The sequence below is a fragment of the Hyla sarda genome, unplaced genomic scaffold (genome assembly GCF_029499605.1).
Source record: "Hyla sarda isolate aHylSar1 unplaced genomic scaffold, aHylSar1.hap1 scaffold_369, whole genome shotgun sequence".
Taxonomy (NCBI): Eukaryota; Metazoa; Chordata; class Amphibia; order Anura; family Hylidae; genus Hyla; species Hyla sarda.
In genome coordinates this window covers 167,783-186,880 of record NW_026610388.1, presented here as the reverse complement: position 1 = coordinate 186,880, position 19,098 = coordinate 167,783, and the positions used below count along the sequence as shown (strand labels likewise).

The following is a 19,098-nucleotide window of genomic DNA, read 5'->3' as shown; positions in this document are numbered from 1 at the left end:
AGCATAGAGGACATGCCTGCACCCCATTGGACTTACCTGTGTGGGTTAAACCCGGGTTATTTGACAACCTATGGCGGTGATGGTTCTGCTCAGGCAGAGCAGTGCTGATGCTCCTCATAAAGCTGTCGCTGCTGTGAAGGTTCTAGGTGACATCACAAATCCCTATGGTTACATACACAACAAAGCTGGGTTGTTGTTGTTTACACTCTGCAAGGCCTGTGGAAGTGAGTGACATCATAGCACTGTAGTTCTGAGGGTTCTAGATGGATGCAACAATCTCCTGTTGCTTCTATGAAGGCCATAATAGACGACATCACCAAACAGCTCCATAGTCACATACACAGCAAAGGAGAGATGTTGTTTACACCTAGTGATGTCAGTGGTATTGAGTGACATCACAGCACAGTGCTAAGGCTCCTGGGCCTGGACACAACAGCGGCTGCAATATCTCAACGGAGAATACGTTTATATATATGTGTGTGTGTGCGCGTATATATATATATATATATATATATATATATATATATATTTCTCCGCCGAAATCACTTTTAAACCCATTTCCACCTTTTTTTCCCTTCTCTTCCTCTTACTTTTTTTTCACGTTTTTTTACGTTTTTCTCCTTTTCGCCTCTTTTCTGGGCGTATTATTCTTCTTTTTCTTCTTTTTTTTCGTCTAATGCATACCCCATCAGTGCAGCAATGCTTATTCAATACCGCCAGCAGATGGAGACACTGGGGGATAATTTTCTAAGGATTTATACTGATTTTTCCTGTCTGAATTTGTCGCACAGAAAGTTGCAGGCCAAATATGTGTGACATTTCTGCGACTTTAGCTTCTAGAGCATTTTTACAACATTATACATAGGTGCTGAATACATAAAAAGCGACTGTTCAGCGACAGACAAGTCGCATCGGCTGAAAGTAGGCCAGAATGTCAGTCCATGTTGGAGCAGGTTTAGATACAGTCTAAAGTATAGATCTCAAAGTCTGTGCACAGAATTTAGCAAGGGCCTCGCACCTTCTGATGCATCAGGTAGGTGCACAATAGCATAGCCTAACCCTCTGTACTTTGGTCTATATTGATGCGGGACATAGACAGCCAGCTGATGACCAATCCATTAGTGCAATGGATGGCTGGAAGCATTTGTCTTTGCCTTTGCAATACCACAGAAGCAATGCATGGTCAATGTACAGCAATGACACACCTGTGTGAACAGCCAGGAGACCCCCCCCCCCCCCATGTTATGTTACATAGTTATATAGTTAGTACGGTCGAAAAAAGACATATGTCCATCAAGTTCAACCAGGGAATTAAGGGGTAGGGGTGTGGCGCGATATTGGGGAAGGGATGAGATTTTATATTTCTTCATAAGCATTAATCTTATTTTGTCAATTAGGAACATTCAGCACCCACCCGCTATCAAGGCAGCTGCCTATCATGTCATGCCCTACCTGCACAGGTGTGCTGGCTACTCAAATGATCCAATTAAGGAGGCCATTTAGTCAGCAGCAGCAGAAGTCCTGTGCCTGGACGCTCCAACAGCAGCCAGACACAAGCAGAAGCAGAAGCAGCAGAAGCAGCAGCACCACCACCTTTTGTTTTTTGGCTGCAGCAGCAGCAAGGCCCACAGGGCTGGCTAGCTGGCTAGCCAGCAAGCAGGTAGCAATGAAAGTAGGAATCTTTCTTTTTAACCCTGTAAGGGGGTGGTGCACTGTACCCGAAGATACTGCCATATCGGGTCAATGCATAGGGCGACGGAAGCAAGCTTCGAAATCGGCCCCCGTTCTCAAAAATCCATTTAATATATGGTCCCCAGATAGGGGACGTATCAGATATTAAACTGATAAGAACAGATACTACACTTGATCTTAGCCAAAAGGCCGAGAAGCGATAACCGTGAAAGGGGCGGGCCCAACAAGGTGCCCTTCATGGGCACTATCACTGCTTGCTGTCAGGGAGGCTGCCAGACAATTTTCCATGCACACTCTGGGCTGGGGGGCAGTCAACCACCAGTACACACAGCAGAACCTAAACCCATACCATTATTGCTAAGCAGCAAGACAGGGGCCCATTGCACTCCCACGGGGCCTTTTTAAATGCAATCCATAACCCGGATTTGCCAGGAACCCTTCTTACTCCTCCTACTTGCATGTGACACTGGGCTTAGGATCTGCATAGGAAACACACACACAAGCACACACCTACCTTTGTTGCCTGCAGATGCCTCCTTGGCTGTCCCCAAACGGTATCAAACCAACACCCACGGGAAGCTGTAAGCATAGAGGACATGCCTGCACCCCATTGGACTTACCTGTGTGGGTTAAACCCGGGTTATTTGACAACCTATGGCGGTGATGGTTCTGCTCAGGCAGAGCAGTGCTGATGCTCCTCATAAAGCTGTCGCTGCTGTGAAGGTTCTAGGTGACATCACAAATCCCTATGGTTACATACACAACAAAGCTGGGTTGTTGTTGTTTACACTCTGCAAGGCCTGTGGAAGTGAGTGACATCATAGCACTGTAGTTCTGAGGGTTCTAGATGGATGCAACAATCTCCTGTTGCTTCTATGAAGGCCATAATAGACGACATCACCAAACAGCTCCATAGTCACATACACAGCAAAGGAGAGATGTTGTTTACACCTAGTGATGTCAGTGGTATTGAGTGACATCACAGCACAGTGCTAAGGCTCCTGGGCCTGGACACAGCAGCGGCTGCAATATCTCAACGGAGAATACGTTTATATATATGTGTGTGTGTGCGCGTATATATATATATATATATATATATATATATATATATATATATATTCTCCGCCGAAATCACTTTTAAACCCATTTCCACCTTTTTTTCCCTTCTCTTCCTCTTACTTTTTTTTCACGTTTTTTTACGTTTTTCTCCTTTTCGCCTCTTTTCTGGGCGTATTATTCTTCTTTTTCTTCTTTTTTTTCGTCTAATGCATACCCCATCAGTGCAGCAATGCTTATTCAATACCGCCAGCAGATGGAGACACTGGGGGATAATTTTCTAAGGATTTATACTGATTTTTCCTGTCTGAATTTGTCGCACAGAAAGTTGCAGGCCAAATATGTGTGACATTTCTGCGACTTTAGCTTCTAGAGCATTTTTACAACATTATACATAGGTGCTGAATACATAAAAAGCGACTGTTCAGCGACAGACAAGTCGCATCGGCTGAAAGTAGGCCAGAATGTCAGTCCATGTTGGAGCAGGTTTAGATACAGTCTAAAGTATAGATCTCAAAGTCTGTGCACAGAATTTAGCAAGGGCCTCGCACCTTCTGATGCATCAGGTAGGTGCACAATAGCATAGCCTAACCCTCTGTACTTTGGTCTATATTGATGCGGGACATAGACAGCCAGCTGATGACCAATCCATTAGTGCAATGGATGGCTGGAAGAATTTGTCTTTGCCTTTGCAATACCACAGAAGCAATGCATGGTCAATGTACAGCAATGACACACCTGTGTGAACAGCCAGGAGACCCCCCCCCCCCCCCATGTTATGTTACATAGTTACATAGTTAGTACGGTCGAAAAAAGACATATGTCCATCAAGTTCAACCAGGGAATTAAGGGGTAGGGGTGTGGCGCGATATTGGGGAAGGGATGAGATTTTATATTTCTTCATAAGCATTAATCTTATTTTGTCAATTAGGAACATTCAGCACCCACCCGCTATCAAGGCAGCTGCCTATCATGTCATGCCCTACCTGCACAGGTGTGCTGGCTACTCAAATGATCCAATTAAGGAGGCCATTTAGTCAGCAGCAGCAGAAGTCCTGTGCCTGGACGCTCCAACAGCGGCCAGACACAAGCAGAAGCAGAAGCAGCAGAAGCAGCAGCAGCACCACCTTTTGTTTTTTGGCTGCAGCAGCAGCAAGGCCCACAGGGCTGGCTAGCTGGCTAGCCAGCAAGCAGGTAGCAATGAAAGTAGGAATCTTTCTTTTTAACCCTGTAAGGGGGTGGTGCACTGTACCCGAAGATACTGCCATATCGGGTCAATGCATAGGGCGACGGAAGCAAGCTTCGAAATCGGCCCCCGTTCTCAAAAATCCATTTAATATATGGTCCCCAGATAGGGGACGTATCAGATATTAAACTGATAAGAACAGATACTACACTTGATCTTAGCCAAAAGGCCGAGAAGCGATAACCGTGAAAGGGGCGGGCCCAACAAGGTGCCCTTCATGGGCACTATCACTGCTTGCTGTCAGGGAGGCTGCCAGACAATTTTCCATGCACACTCTGGGCTGGGGGGCAGTCAACCACCAGTACACACAGCAGAACCTAAACCCATACCATTATTGCTAAGCAGCAAGACAGGGGCCCATTGCACTCCCACGGGGCCTTTTTAAATGCAATCCATAACCCGGATTTGCCAGGAACCCTTCTTACTCCTCCTACTTGCATGTGACACTGGGCTTAGGATCTGCATAGGAAACACACACACAAGCACACACCTACCTTTGTTGCCTGCAGATGCCTCCTTGGCTGTCCCCAAACGGTATCAAACCAACACCCACGGGAAGCTGTAAGCATAGAGGACATGCCTGCACCCCATTGGACTTACCTGTGTGGGTTAAACCCGGGTTATTTGACAACCTATGGCGGTGATGGTTCTGCTCAGGCAGAGCAGTGCTGATGCTCCTCATAAAGCTGTCGCTGCTGTGAAGGTTCTAGGTGACATCACAAATCCCTATGGTTACATACACAACAAAGCTGGGTTGTTGTTGTTTACACTCTGCAAGGCCTGTGGAAGTGAGTGACATCATAGCACTGTAGTTCTGAGGGTTCTAGATGGATGCAACAATCTCCTGTTGCTTCTATGAAGGCCATAATAGACGACATCACCAAACAGCTCCATAGTCACATACACAGCAAAGGAGAGATGTTGTTTACACCTAGTGATGTCAGTGGTATTGAGTGACATCACAGCACAGTGCTAAGGCTCCTGGGCCTGGACACAGCAGCGGCTGCAATATCTCAACGGAGAATACGTTTATATATATGTGTGTGTGTGCGCGTATATATATATATATATATATATATATATATATATATATATATATTTCTCCGCCGAAATCACTTTTAAACCCATTTCCACCTTTTTTTCCCTTCTCTTCCTCTTACTTTTTTTTCACGTTTTTTTACGTTTTTCTCCTTTTCGCCTCTTTTCTGGGCGTATTATTCTTCTTTTTCTTCTTTTTTTTCGTCTAATGCATACCCCATCAGTGCAGCAATGCTTATTCAATACCGCCAGCAGATGGAGACACTGGGGGATAATTTTCTAAGGATTTATACTGATTTTTCCTGTCTGAATTTGTCGCACAGAAAGTTGCAGGCCAAATATGTGTGACATTTCTGCGACTTTAGCTTCTAGAGCATTTTTACAACATTATACATAGGTGCTGAATACATAAAAAGCGACTGTTCAGCGACAGACAAGTCGCATCGGCTGAAAGTAGGCCAGAATGTCAGTCCATGTTGGAGCAGGTTTAGATACAGTCTAAAGTATAGATCTCAAAGTCTGTGCACAGAATTTAGCAAGGGCCTCGCACCTTCTGATGCATCAGGTAGGTGCACAATAGCATAGCCTAACCCTCTGTACTTTGGTTTATATTGATACGGGACATAGACAGCCAGCTGATGACCAATCCATTAGTGCAATGGATGGCTGGAAGAATTTGTCTTTGCCTTTGCAATACCACAGAAGCAATGCATGGTCAATGTACAGCAATGACACACCTGTGTGAACAGCCAGGAGACCCCCCCCCCCCCCCCATGTTATGTTACATAGTTACATAGTTAGTACGGTCGAAAAAAGACATATGTCCATCAAGTTCAACCAGGGAATTAAGGGGTAGGGGTGTGGCGCGATATTGGGGAAGGGATGAGATTTTATATTTCTTCATAAGCATTAATCTTATTTTGTCAATTAGGAACATTCAGCACCCACCCGCTATCAAGGCAGCTGCCTATCATGTCATGCCCTACCTGCACAGGTGTGCTGGCTACTCAAATGATCCAATTAAGGAGGCCATTTAGTCAGCAGCAGCAGAAGTCCTGTGCCTGGACGCTCCAACAGCGGCCAGACACAAGCAGAAGCAGAAGCAGCAGAAGCAGCAGCAGCACCACCTTTTGTTTTTTGGCTGCAGCAGCAGCAAGGCCCACAGGGCTGGCTAGCTGGCTAGCCAGCAAGCAGGTAGCAATGAAAGTAGGAATCTTTCTTTTTAACCCTGTAAGGGGGTGGTGCACTGTACCCGAAGATACTGCCATATCGGGTCAATGCATAGGGCGACGGAAGCAAGCTTCGAAATCGGCCCCCGTTCTCAAAAATCCATTTAATATATGGTCCCCAGATAGGGGACGTATCAGATATTAAACTGATAAGAACAGATACTACACTTGATCTTAGCCAAAAGGCCGAGAAGCGATAACCGTGAAAGGGGCGGGCCCAACAAGGTGCCCTTCATGGGCACTATCACTGCTTGCTGTCAGGGAGGCTGCCAGACAATTTTCCATGCACACTCTGGGCTGGGGGGCAGTCAACCACCAGTACACACAGCAGAACCTAAACCCATACCATTATTGCTAAGCAGCAAGACAGGGGCCCATTGCACTCCCACGGGGCCTTTTTAAATGCAATCCATAACCCGGATTTGCCAGGAACCCTTCTTACTCCTCCTACTTGCATGTGACACTGGGCTTAGGATCTGCATAGGAAACACACACACAAGCACACACCTACCTTTGTTGCCTGCAGATGCCTCCTTGGCTGTCCCCAAACGGTATCAAACCAACACCCACGGGAAGCTGTAAGCATAGAGGACATGCCTGCACCCCATTGGACTTACCTGTGTGGGTTAAACCCGGGTTATTTGACAACCTATGGCGGTGATGGTTCTGCTCAGGCAGAGCAGTGCTGATGCTCCTCATAAAGCTGTCGCTGCTGTGAAGGTTCTAGGTGACATCACAAATCCCTATGGTTACATACACAACAAAGCTGGGTTGTTGTTGTTTACACTCTGCAAGGCCTGTGGAAGTGAGTGACATCATAGCACTGTAGTTCTGAGGGTTCTAGATGGATGCAACAATCTCCTGTTGCTTCTATGAAGGCCATAATAGACGACATCACCAAACAGCTCCATAGTCACATACACAGCAAAGGAGAGATGTTGTTTACACCTAGTGATGTCAGTGGTATTGAGTGACATCACAGCACAGTGCTAAGGCTCCTGGGCCTGGACACAGCAGCGGCTGCAATATCTCAACGGAGAATACGTTTATATATATGTGTGTGTGTGCGCGTATATATATATATATATATATATATATATATATATATATATATATATATATATATATATATTTCTCCGCCGAAATCACTTTTAAACCCATTTCCACCTTTTTTTCCCTTCTCTTCCTCTTACTTTTTTTTCACGTTTTTTTACGTTTTTCTCCTTTTCGCCTCTTTTCTGGGCGTATTATTCTTCTTTTTCTTCTTTTTTTTCGTCTAATGCATACCCGATCAGTGCAGCAATGCTTATTCAATACCGCCAGCAGATGGAGACACTGGGGGATAATTTTCTAAGGATTTATACTGATTTTTCCTGTCTGAATTTGTCGCACAGAAAGTTGCAGGCCAAATATGTGTGACATTTCTGCGACTTTAGCTTCTAGAGCATTTTTACAACATTATACATAGGTGCTGAATACATAAAAAGCGACTGTTCAGCGACAGACAAGTCGCATCGGCTGAAAGTAGGCCAGAATGTCAGTCCATGTTGGAGCAGGTTTAGATACAGTCTAAAGTATAGATCTCAAAGTCTGTGCACAGAATTTAGCAAGGGCCTCGCACCTTCTGATGCATCAGGTAGGTGCACAATAGCATAGCCTAACCCTCTGTACTTTGGTCTATATTGATGCGGGACATAGACAGCCAGCTGATGACCAATCCATTAGTGCAATGGATGGCTGGAAGCATTTGTCTTTGCCTTTGCAATACCACAGAAGCAAAGCATGGTCAATGTACAGCAATGACACACCTGTGTGAACAGCCAGGAGACCCCCCCCCCCCCCCCATGTTATGTTACATAGTTATATAGTTAGTACGGTCGAAAAAAGACATATGTCCATCAAGTTCAACCAGGGAATTAAGGGGTAGGGGTGTGGCGCGATATTGGGGAAGGGATGAGATTTTATATTTCTTCATAAGCATTAATCTTATTTTGTCAATTAGGAACATTCAGCACCCACCCGCTATCAAGGCAGCTGCCTATCATGTCATGCCCTACCTGCACAGGTGTGCTGGCTACTCAAATGATCCAATTAAGGAGGCCATTTAGTCAGCAGCAGCAGAAGTCCTGTGCCTGGACGCTCCAACAGCAGCCAGACACAAGCAGAAGCAGAAGCAGCAGAAGCAGCAGCACCACCTTTTGTTTTTTGGCTGCAGCAGCAGCAAGGCCCACAGGGCTGGCTAGCTGGCTAGCCAGCAAGCAGGTAGCAATGAAAGTAGGAATCTTTCTTTTTAACCCTGTAAGGGGGTGGTGCACTGTACCCGAAGATACTGCCATATCGGGTCAATGCATAGGGCGACGGAAGCAAGCTTCGAAATCGGCCCCCGTTCTCAAAAATCCATTTAATATATGGTCCCCAGATAGGGGACGTATCAGATATTAAACTGATAAGAACAGATACTACACTTGATCTTAGCCAAAAGGCCGAGAAGCGATAACCGTGAAAGGGGCGGGCCCAACAAGGTGCCCTTCATGGGCACTATCACTGCTTGCTGTCAGGGAGGCTGCCAGACAATTTTCCATGCACACTCTGGGCTGGGGGGCAGTCAACCACCAGTACACACAGCAGAACCTAAACCCATACCATTATTGCTAAGCAGCAAGACAGGGGCCCATTGCACTCCCACGGGGCCTTTTTAAATGCAATCCATAACCCGGATTTGCCAGGAACCCTTCTTACTCCTCCTACTTGCATGTGACACTGGGCTTAGGATCTGCATAGGAAACACACACACAAGCACACACCTACCTTTGTTGCCTGCAGATGCCTCCTTGGCTGTCCCCAAACGGTATCAAACCAACACCCACGGGAAGCTGTAAGCATAGAGGACATGCCTGCACCCCATTGGACTTACCTGTGTGGGTTAAACCCGGGTTATTTGACAACCTATGGCGGTGATGGTTCTGCTCAGGCAGAGCAGTGCTGATGCTCCTCATAAAGCTGTCGCTGCTGTGAAGGTTCTAGGTGACATCACAAATCCCTATGGTTACATACACAACAAAGCTGGGTTGTTGTTGTTTACACTCTGCAAGGCCTGTGGAAGTGAGTGACATCATAGCACTGTAGTTCTGAGGGTTCTAGATGGATGCAACAATCTCCTGTTGCTTCTATGAAGGCCATAATAGACGACATCACCAAACAGCTCCATAGTCACATACACAGCAAAGGAGAGATGTTGTTTACACCTAGTGATGTCAGTGGTATTGAGTGACATCACAGCACAGTGCTAAGGCTCCTGGGCCTGGACACAGCAGCGGCTGCAATATCTCAACGGAGAATACGTTTATATATATGTGTGTGTGTGCGCGTATATATATATATATATATATATATATATATATATATATATTTCTCCGCCGAAATCACTTTTAAACCCATTTCCACCTTTTTTTCCCTTCTCTTCCTCTTCCTTTTTTTTCACGTTTTTTTTACGTTTTTCTCCTTTTCGCCTCTTTTCTGGGCGTATTATTCTTCTTTTTCTTCTTTTTTTTCGTCTAATGCATACCCCATCAGTGCAGCAATGCTTATTCAATACCGCCAGCAGATGGAGACACTGGGGGATAATTTTCTAAGGATTTATACTGATTTTTCCTGTCTGAATTTGTCGCACAGAAAGTTGCAGGCCAAATATGTGTGACATTTCTGCGACTTTAGCTTCTAGAGCATTTTTACAACATTATACATAGGTGCTGAATACATAAAAAGCGACTGTTCAGCGACAGACAAGTCGCATCGGCTGAAAGTAGGCCAGAATGTCAGTCCATGTTGGAGCAGGTTTAGATACAGTCTAAAGTATAGATCTCAAAGTCTGTGCACAGAATTTAGCAAGGGCCTCGCACCTTCTGATGCATCAGGTAGGTGCACAATAGCATAGCCTAACCCTCTGTACTTTGGTCTATATTGATGCGGGACATAGACAGCCAGCTGATGACCAATCCATTAGTGCAATGGATGGCTGGAAGCATTTGTCTTTGCCTTTGCAATACCACAGAAGCAATGCATGGTCAATGTACAGCAATGACACACCTGTGTGAACAGCCAGGAGACCCCCCCCCCCCCCCCCCCATGTTATGTTACATAGTTACATAGTTAGTACGGTCGAAAAAAGACATATGTCCATCAAGTTCAACCAGGGAATTAAGGGGTAGGGGTGTGGCGCGATATTGGGGAAGGGATGAGATTTTATATTTCTTCATAAGCATTAATCTTATTTTGTCAATTAGGAACATTCAGCACCCACCCGCTATCAAGGCAGCTGCCTATCATGTCATGCCCTACCTGCACAGGTGTGCTGGCTACTCAAATGATCCAATTAAGGAGGCCATTTAGTCAGCAGCAGCAGAAGTCCTGTGCCTGGACGCTCCAACAGCGGCCAGACACAAGCAGAAGCAGAAGCAGCAGAAGCAGCAGCAGCACCACCTTTTGTTTTTTGGCTGCAGCAGCAGCAAGGCCCACAGGGCTGGCTAGCTGGCTAGCCAGCAAGCAGGTAGCAATGAAAGTAGGAATCTTTCTTTTTAACCCTGTAAGGGGGTGGTGCACTGTACCCGAAGATACTGCCATATCGGGTCAATGCATAGGGCGACGGAAGCAAGCTTCGAAATCGGCCCCCGTTCTCAAAAATCCATTTAATATATGGTCCCCAGATAGGGGACGTATCAGATATTAAACTGATAAGAACAGATACTACACTTGATCTTAGCCAAAAGGCCGAGAAGCGATAACCGTGAAAGGGGCGGGCCCAACAAGGTGCCCTTCATGGGCACTATCACTGCTTGCTGTCAGGGAGGCTGCCAGACAATTTTCCATGCACACTCTGGGCTGGGGGGCAGTCAACCACCAGTACACACAGCAGAACCTAAACCCATACCATTATTGCTAAGCAGCAAGACAGGGGCCCATTGCACTCCCACGGGGCCTTTTTAAATGCAATCCATAACCCGGATTTGCCAGGAACCCTTCTTACTCCTCCTACTTGCATGTGACACTGGGCTTAGGATCTGCATAGGAAACACACACACAAGCACACACCTACCTTTGTTGCCTGCAGATGCCTCCTTGGCTGTCCCCAAACGGTATCAAACCAACACCCACGGGAAGCTGTAAGCATAGAGGACATGCCTGCACCCCATTGGACTTACCTGTGTGGGTTAAACCCGGGTTATTTGACAACCTATGGCGGTGATGGTTCTGCTCAGGCAGAGCAGTGCTGATGCTCCTCATAAAGCTGTCGCTGCTGTGAAGGTTCTAGGTGACATCACAAATCCCTATGGTTACATACACAACAAAGCTGGGTTGTTGTTGTTTACACTCTGCAAGGCCTGTGGAAGTGAGTGACATCATAGCACTGTAGTTCTGAGGGTTCTAGATGGATGCAACAATCTCCTGTTGCTTCTATGAAGGCCATAATAGACGACATCACCAAACAGCTCCATAGTCACATACACAGCAAAGGAGAGATGTTGTTTACACCTAGTGATGTCAGTGGTATTGAGTGACATCACAGCACAGTGCTAAGGCTCCTGGGCCTGGACACAGCAGCGGCTGCAATATCTCAACGGAGAATACGTTTATATATATGTGTGTGTGTGCGCGTATATATATATATATATATATATATATATATATATATATATATATTTCTCCGCCGAAATCACTTTTAAACCCATTTCCACCTTTTTTTCCCTTCTCTTCCTCTTACTTTTTTTTCACGTTTTTTTACGTTTTTCTCCTTTTCGCCTCTTTTCTGGGCGTATTATTCTTCTTTTTCTTCTTTTTTTTCGTCTAATGCATACCCCATCAGTGCAGCAATGCTTATTCAATACCGCCAGCAGATGGAGACACTGGGGGATAATTTTCTAAGGATTTATACTGATTTTTCCTGTCTGAATTTGTCGCACAGAAAGTTGCAGGCCAAATATGTGTGACATTTCTGCGACTTTAGCTTCTAGAGCATTTTTACAACATTATACATAGGTGCTGAATACATAAAAAGCGACTGTTCAGCGACAGACAAGTCGCATCGGCTGAAAGTAGGCCAGAATGTCAGTCCATGTTGGAGCAGGTTTAGATACAGTCTAAAGTATAGATCTCAAAGTCTGTGCACAGAATTTAGCAAGGGCCTCGCACCTTCTGATGCATCAGGTAGGTGCACAATAGCATAGCCTAACCCTCTGTACTTTGGTTTATATTGATACGGGACATAGACAGCCAGCTGATGACCAATCCATTAGTGCAATGGATGGCTGGAAGAATTTGTCTTTGCCTTTGCAATACCACAGAAGCAATGCATGGTCAATGTACAGCAATGACACACCTGTGTGAACAGCCAGGAGACCCCCCCCCCCCATGTTATGTTACATAGTTACATAGTTAGTACGGTCGAAAAAAGACATATGTCCATCAAGTTCAACCAGGGAATTAAGGGGTAGGGGTGTGGCGCGATATTGGGGAAGGGATGAGATTTTATATTTCTTCATAAGCATTAATCTTATTTTGTCAATTAGGAACATTCAGCACCCACCCGCTATCAAGGCAGCTGCCTATCATGTCATGCCCTACCTGCACAGGTGTGCTGGCTACTCAAATGATCCAATTAAGGAGGCCATTTAGTCAGCAGCAGAAGAAGTCCTGTGCCTGGACGCTCCAACAGCGGCCAGACACAAGCAGAAGCAGAAGCAGCAGAAGCAGCAGCAGCACCACCTTTTGTTTTTTGGCTGCAGCAGCAGCAAGGCCCACAGGGCTGGCTAGCTGGCTAGCCAGCAAGCAGGTAGCAATGAAAGTAGGAATCTTTCTTTTTAACCCTGTAAGGGGGTGGTGCACTGTACCCGAAGATACTGCCATATCGGGTCAATGCATAGGGCGACGGAAGCAAGCTTCGAAATCGGCCCCCGTTCTCAAAAATCCATTTAATATATGGTCCCCAGATAGGGGACGTATCAGATATTAAACTGATAAGAACAGATACTACACTTGATCTTAGCCAAAAGGCCGAGAAGCGATAACCGTGAAAGGGGCGGGCCCAACAAGGTGCCCTTCATGGGCACTATCACTGCTTGCTGTCAGGGAGGCTGCCAGACAATTTTCCATGCACACTCTGGGCTGGGGGGCAGTCAACCACCAGTACACACAGCAGAACCTAAACCCATACCATTATTGCTAAGCAGCAAGACAGGGGCCCATTGCACTCCCACGGGGCCTTTTTAAATGCAATCCATAACCCGGATTTGCCAGGAACCCTTCTTACTCCTCCTACTTGCATGTGACACTGGGCTTAGGATCTGCATAGGAAACACACACACAAGCACACACCTACCTTTGTTGCCTGCAGATGCCTCCTTGGCTGTCCCCAAACGGTATCAAACCAACACCCACGGGAAGCTGTAAGCATAGAGGACATGCCTGCACCCCATTGGACTTACCTGTGTGGGTTAAACCCGGGTTATTTGACAACCTATGGCGGTGATGGTTCTGCTCAGGCAGAGCAGTGCTGATGCTCCTCATAAAGCTGTCGCTGCTGTGAAGGTTCTAGGTGACATCACAAATCCCTATGGTTACATACACAACAAAGCTGGGTTGTTGTTGTTTACACTCTGCAAGGCCTGTGGAAGTGAGTGACATCATAGCACTGTAGTTCTGAGGGTTCTAGATGGATGCAACAATCTCCTGTTGCTTCTATGAAGGCCATAATAGACGACATCACCAAACAGCTCCATAGTCACATACACAGCAAAGGAGAGATGTTGTTTACACCTAGTGATGTCAGTGGTATTGAGTGACATCACAGCACAGTGCTAAGGCTCCTGGGCCTGGACACAGCAGCGGCTGCAATATCTCAACGGAGAATACGTTTATATATATGTGTGTGTGTGCGCGTATATATATATATATATATATATATATATATATATATATATATATATATTTCTCCGCCGAAATCACTTTTAAACCCATTTCCACCTTTTTTTCCCTTCTCTTCCTCTTACTTTTTTTTCACGTTTTTTTACGTTTTTCTCCTTTTCGCCTCTTTTCTGGGCGTATTATTCTTCTTTTTCTTCTTTTTTTTCGTCTAATGCATACCCCATCAGTGCAGCAATGCTTATTCAATACCGCCAGCAGATGGAGACACTGGGGGATAATTTTCTAAGGATTTATACTGATTTTTCCTGTCTGAATTTGTCGCACAGAAAGTTGCAGGCCAAATATGTGTGACATTTCTGCGACTTTAGCTTCTAGAGCATTTTTACAACATTATACATAGGTGCTGAATACATAAAAAGCGACTGTTCAGCGACAGACAAGTCGCATCGGCTGAAAGTAGGCCAGAATGTCAGTCCATGTTGGAGCAGGTTTAGATACAGTCTAAAGTATAGATCTCAAAGTCTGTGCACAGAATTTAGCAAGGGCCTCGCACCTTCTGATGCATCAGGTAGGTGCACAATAGCATAGCCTAACCCTCTGTACTTTGGTCTATATTGATGCGGGACATAGACAGCCAGCTGATGACCAATCCATTAGTGCAATGGATGGCTGGAAGCATTTGTCTTTGCCTTTGCAATACCACAGAAGCAATGCATGGTCAATGTACAGCAATGACACACCTGTGTGAACAGCCAGGAGACCCCCCCCCCCCCCCATGTTATGTTACATAGTTATATAGTTAGTACGGTCGAAAAAAGACATATGTCCATCAAGTTCAACCAGGGAATTAAGGGGTAGGGGTGTGGCGCGATATTGGGGAAGGGATGAGATTTTATATTTCTTCATAAGCATTAATCTTATTTTGTCAATTAGGAACATTCAGCACCCACCCGCTATCAAGGCAGCTGCCTATCATGTCATGCCCTACCTGCACAGGTGTGCTGGCTACTCAAATGATCCAATTAAGGAGGCCATTTAGTCACCAGCAGCAGAAGTCCTGTGCCTGGACGCTCCAACAGCAGCCAGACACAAGCAGAAGCAGAAGCAGCAGAAGCAGCAGCACCACCTTTTGTTTTTTGGCTGCAGCAGCAGCAAGGCCCACAGGGCTGGCTAGCTGGCTAGCCAGCAAGCAGGTAGCAATGAAAGTAGGAATCTTTCTTTTTAACCCTGTAAGGGGGTGGTGCACTGTACCCGAAGATACTGCCATATCGGGTCAATGCATAGGGCGACGGAAGCAAGCTTCGAAATCGGCCCCCGTTCTCAAAAATCCATTTAATATATGGTCCCCAGATAGGGGACGTATCAGATATTAAACTGATAAGAACAGATTTAAAAAGTACATTTAAACGCATGTTAAGAACATAAAACCACTGTTTTTCCATTTTTGCCTTCTTCTTACCTGCTTTGATAAAAAAAAATCTGATTTTAGATTTGGTGCCCTCCCACCAGTGCAGCATAGGCTCGTGGGGTTTTCTTTGTGATTGCCAGCATTGGTAGGTCCGCACAAACTCCTCTTTTATCTCAGGGTCCTCTAGGAGTGTGGTGTTTAATCTCCAGAGGCCCCTTTTTGCTTTTTGCTCCCCCTCTAGCTCCAGGCCCACCAAGAGGAGCTTATGATCAGAGAAGATATTCTGCTCGAGCGTGCATTTCAGGGGTTTAAAAGCTCTAGAGGAAAAAATAAAATCGATTCTGGAGCTCACTCTTCCATTGGACCATGTGGCGCCCGGGTCCTCCGGCAAGAGATCCTTCCAGCAATCTTTCAAATTAAAATCATCAATAAAATTTTTAAGCAGGTAAGAAGTGCGGTCTTTACGATTAATATCCCCACCCTGCCGGTGTTCCCCATCACGTATGCAGTTAAAATCACCTCCCACCAGCAGGGGGGAAGACCCAACACAAAACAGTGGTAAAATTTCAAATAGTTCTGCCCGCTCCTGTTTATCAGGAGGGGCATACACATTTAAAACACGAATTAAAAGTCCATTAAAATATAGATGAATTAAAAGAGCTCTGCCAGGCACAATCTCAGTTACTGTATGAATAGAAAAGGACTGGCCTCGGCAGAGCAGCCCAACACCCACAGAACGACAGTCATTTGCACCGGACCATATGGATGGGCCCAGCTTCCAGTCTTCTTTTAAGTCTTTATAGTCCATTTTACTAGGGATTCCACATTCTTGTAGCAGGCAAAGGTCAAAGTCACATGTCTCTAGATAAGAAAATAAAGCAGCCCTGCGATCAGGGCTCTTTAAGGACCTCACATTGAGTGAGGCAATTTTTACAGGGATAGGCATAGTTTATGGAGAGTCCGTGCTTGGAGAATCAAAGTCAATAATAAGCTGCGTACCGTCATCCCCCGCCTGCGGGGTCATCAGCTCCTTGATGTTCTGAGGGTCGGAGCTTGAGATCGATGATGCCCCGACCCTGAGCTCGCTCTCGTCCGAACTACGGCACGCCGCTTTCCTTTGAATGTCTTCCTCTTCTTCTTCTCTTTGTCTTTTAAATGTCACACTGCTGTCCATATCCTCTGTGTTGCTCTCACTCGATGTAATCTCTGGCCCCCGGCTGATGGATCTGCGTCTTCTTTCATCTTTTGACGACTGGAACTGCTGCACAGGGGCCTGTGAGGCCTCTTTTCCGGAACCTTTGCCGCTACCTTGGGAAGTTTTCATCGCTTGTTCCCCAGCAAGCGTTGCTGAGGACTGTTGCTCCAACTTCCCCATCGATCGACGATGGCCAGTTTTACCCACCGGGTCCACTGCTGGCGGGGCAGCAAACCCTGGTTTGGCGCCACTTGTCTTCTTGGCCCTGTCCTGTATAGGCGGAGTAACAGGACCGGGCTCAGACCTGGCCACCTGGCTCCCCTTCCGGCGGGCTTTCACCGGGGCCTCTTCGTCCGGAGCAGGGCGACCCTGGGCCAAGCCAGTACCTGGCTTATGTTGCAATTTTGGGTCCACCTCTGCCCCCACCGAGGCCCGTCGGCTGCCACCCGCCACAGGTGAGCCCCCTTCAGAAGTTTTGGCGGGCTCTTGAGCCAGGTAGGAAGTCGATCGACGTCTTTCAATTTCCCGGGCAGTAAACTCGATCACCCGCCCGGGCTTCGTGGAATCCCCATGGCCTCCCCCTAGCACTACCACCGGTGGGCCCCCCGATGGAGCACCAGAGGTCTTGGGCCTGGACCCATCAGTACCTGCCATCTGGGGTTTGGGCATCTTAAAAAAGGACGTCTTTTGTCCTGTCCCCTCTTTGGGTGGGCCCAGCCTTGACCCACCCATCGTAGTTTTTGCTTTATGGGGACAGGAATTAAAATTGTGATTTTCCTCTCCGCAGAGGTTGCACCTTATCGTATAGCTACATCTTGAGGCTATGTGACCTTCTTGGCCACACCTATTGCAGCGAATCACACGCTCCGCGCCGCAGGTCTCCTGGGTGTGGCCAAACCTCAAGCAATTTCGTCAATACATAGGCATTTGAGGATAGAACAGGAAGCCCCGAACTCTCCCGATGGCAAAATTTGGGGGCGGATGGCAAAGACCCCCAATACCACCGGGATCCTTACGGAGCTTGACCCAGAACTTCCTCTTGCCGTTCCAGAACCGCACGGAGTTCAAGATTTTGTTTGCGAATCGCACCTCTTCGCAGTATCGTCGAAGAAAAGTGGCTATATCCTCCGTGGTCACATGAGGGCTGTGCATAGCCACCACCAACGGTATATGTTCCTCACCATAGAGGAACTGGAACGAAAGACCGTCGAGTCGATCGTCCCTCTGGTCCGCACCAGACAAGGTTGCATAGATGTTATCGCAACACGCCGTGGCCGTGAAGGTGACGGTATACAGGCCACGGCTTTCCTGGTCATTTAGACACAGGATGTCCTCCCTATTGAGGCGGAAGTAGTCAAGAAGAATCACCTCCGCAATGAAGCGGAGGTTCTTCAACTGACGATGGCTCTCCGACACCTCTATGCGGATGGTATTTCGCATCGACATTTCCCCAGAGGGGAAAGCCCAGGAGAACGGCATCTTCCACACCCAGGGACTAAGCCCCTTCCCCAATAGCAGCAGGGGCTCGGAATCCCGCTATAAAAGCGGAACCCTTACCCAAGGCAGAGGTCGGGGGTACCCTAGGTGCTTCCGAAGCTACAGGTAACGCTCAACGTACCGAAAATGCCTTCTGAGACACAAGGTCCCAGAGACAGGGGGATCGCAACCCGTTGTCTGTGGACTAAGCCCGCTCCCCAATAGCAGCAAGGGGGTGAAGTCCCTCCGTAAGGAGAGACAATCCCCCAAGGCCGAGAAGCGGGGTACCACAGACACCTTCCGACCAGACCAAATGCAGATACTACACTTGATCTTAGCCAAAAGGCCGAGAAGCGATAACCGTGAAAGGGGCGGGCCCAACAAGGTGCCCTTCATGGGCACTATCACTGCTTGCTGTCAGGGAGGCTGCCAGACAATTTTCCATGCACACTCTGGGCTGGGGGCAGTCAACCACCAGTACACACAGCAGAACCTAAACCCATACCATTATTGCTAAGCAGCAAGACAGGGGCCCATTGCACTCCCACGGGGCCTTTTTAAATGCAATCCATAACCCGGATTTGCCAGGAACCCTTCTTACTCCTCCTACTTGCATGTGACACTGGGCTTAGGATCTGCATAGGAAACACACACACAAGCACACACCTACCTTTGTTGCCTGCAGATGCCTCCTTGGCTGTCCCCAAACGGTATCAAACCAACACCCACGGGAAGCTGTAAGCATAGAGGACATGCCTGCACCCCATTGGACTTACCTGTGTGGGTTAAACCCGGGTTATTTGACAACCTATGGCGGTGATGGTTCTGCTCAGGCAGAGCA

General features: G+C 46.9%; 7 non-coding genes and 1 pseudogene across 7 annotated transcripts; all 8 read right to left on the bottom strand.

Annotated features, from left to right (window-relative positions):
• Positions 1-1,702: 1,702 nt before the first annotated feature.
• LOC130332060 (U2 spliceosomal RNA) lies at positions 1,703-1,893 on the bottom strand. The gene has a single exon (XR_008874814.1). It is a non-coding gene; the product is annotated as a U2 spliceosomal RNA (small nuclear RNA).
• Positions 1,894-3,984: 2,091 nt separating this feature from the next.
• Positions 3,985-4,175, bottom strand: LOC130332059 (U2 spliceosomal RNA). Its single transcript, XR_008874813.1, has one exon. It is a non-coding gene; the product is annotated as a U2 spliceosomal RNA (small nuclear RNA).
• A 2,093-nt stretch (positions 4,176-6,268) lies between these two features.
• LOC130332058 (U2 spliceosomal RNA) lies at positions 6,269-6,459 on the bottom strand. Its single transcript, XR_008874812.1, has one exon. It is a non-coding gene; the product is annotated as a U2 spliceosomal RNA (small nuclear RNA).
• A 2,106-nt stretch (positions 6,460-8,565) lies between these two features.
• LOC130332057 (U2 spliceosomal RNA) lies at positions 8,566-8,756 on the bottom strand. The gene has a single exon (XR_008874811.1). It is a non-coding gene; the product is annotated as a U2 spliceosomal RNA (small nuclear RNA).
• Positions 8,757-10,849: 2,093 nt separating this feature from the next.
• LOC130332056 (U2 spliceosomal RNA) lies at positions 10,850-11,040 on the bottom strand. Its single transcript, XR_008874810.1, has one exon. It is a non-coding gene; the product is annotated as a U2 spliceosomal RNA (small nuclear RNA).
• Positions 11,041-13,129: 2,089 nt separating this feature from the next.
• On the bottom strand, positions 13,130-13,320 carry LOC130332055 (U2 spliceosomal RNA). Its single transcript, XR_008874809.1, has one exon. It is a non-coding gene; the product is annotated as a U2 spliceosomal RNA (small nuclear RNA).
• A 2,093-nt stretch (positions 13,321-15,413) lies between these two features.
• LOC130332117 (U2 spliceosomal RNA) lies at positions 15,414-15,603 on the bottom strand. Its single transcript, XR_008874867.1, has one exon. It is a non-coding gene; the product is annotated as a U2 spliceosomal RNA (small nuclear RNA).
• A 2,794-nt stretch (positions 15,604-18,397) lies between these two features.
• On the bottom strand, positions 18,398-18,615 carry LOC130332133 (U2 spliceosomal RNA; annotated as a pseudogene).
• Positions 18,616-19,098: the final 483 nt, after the last annotated feature.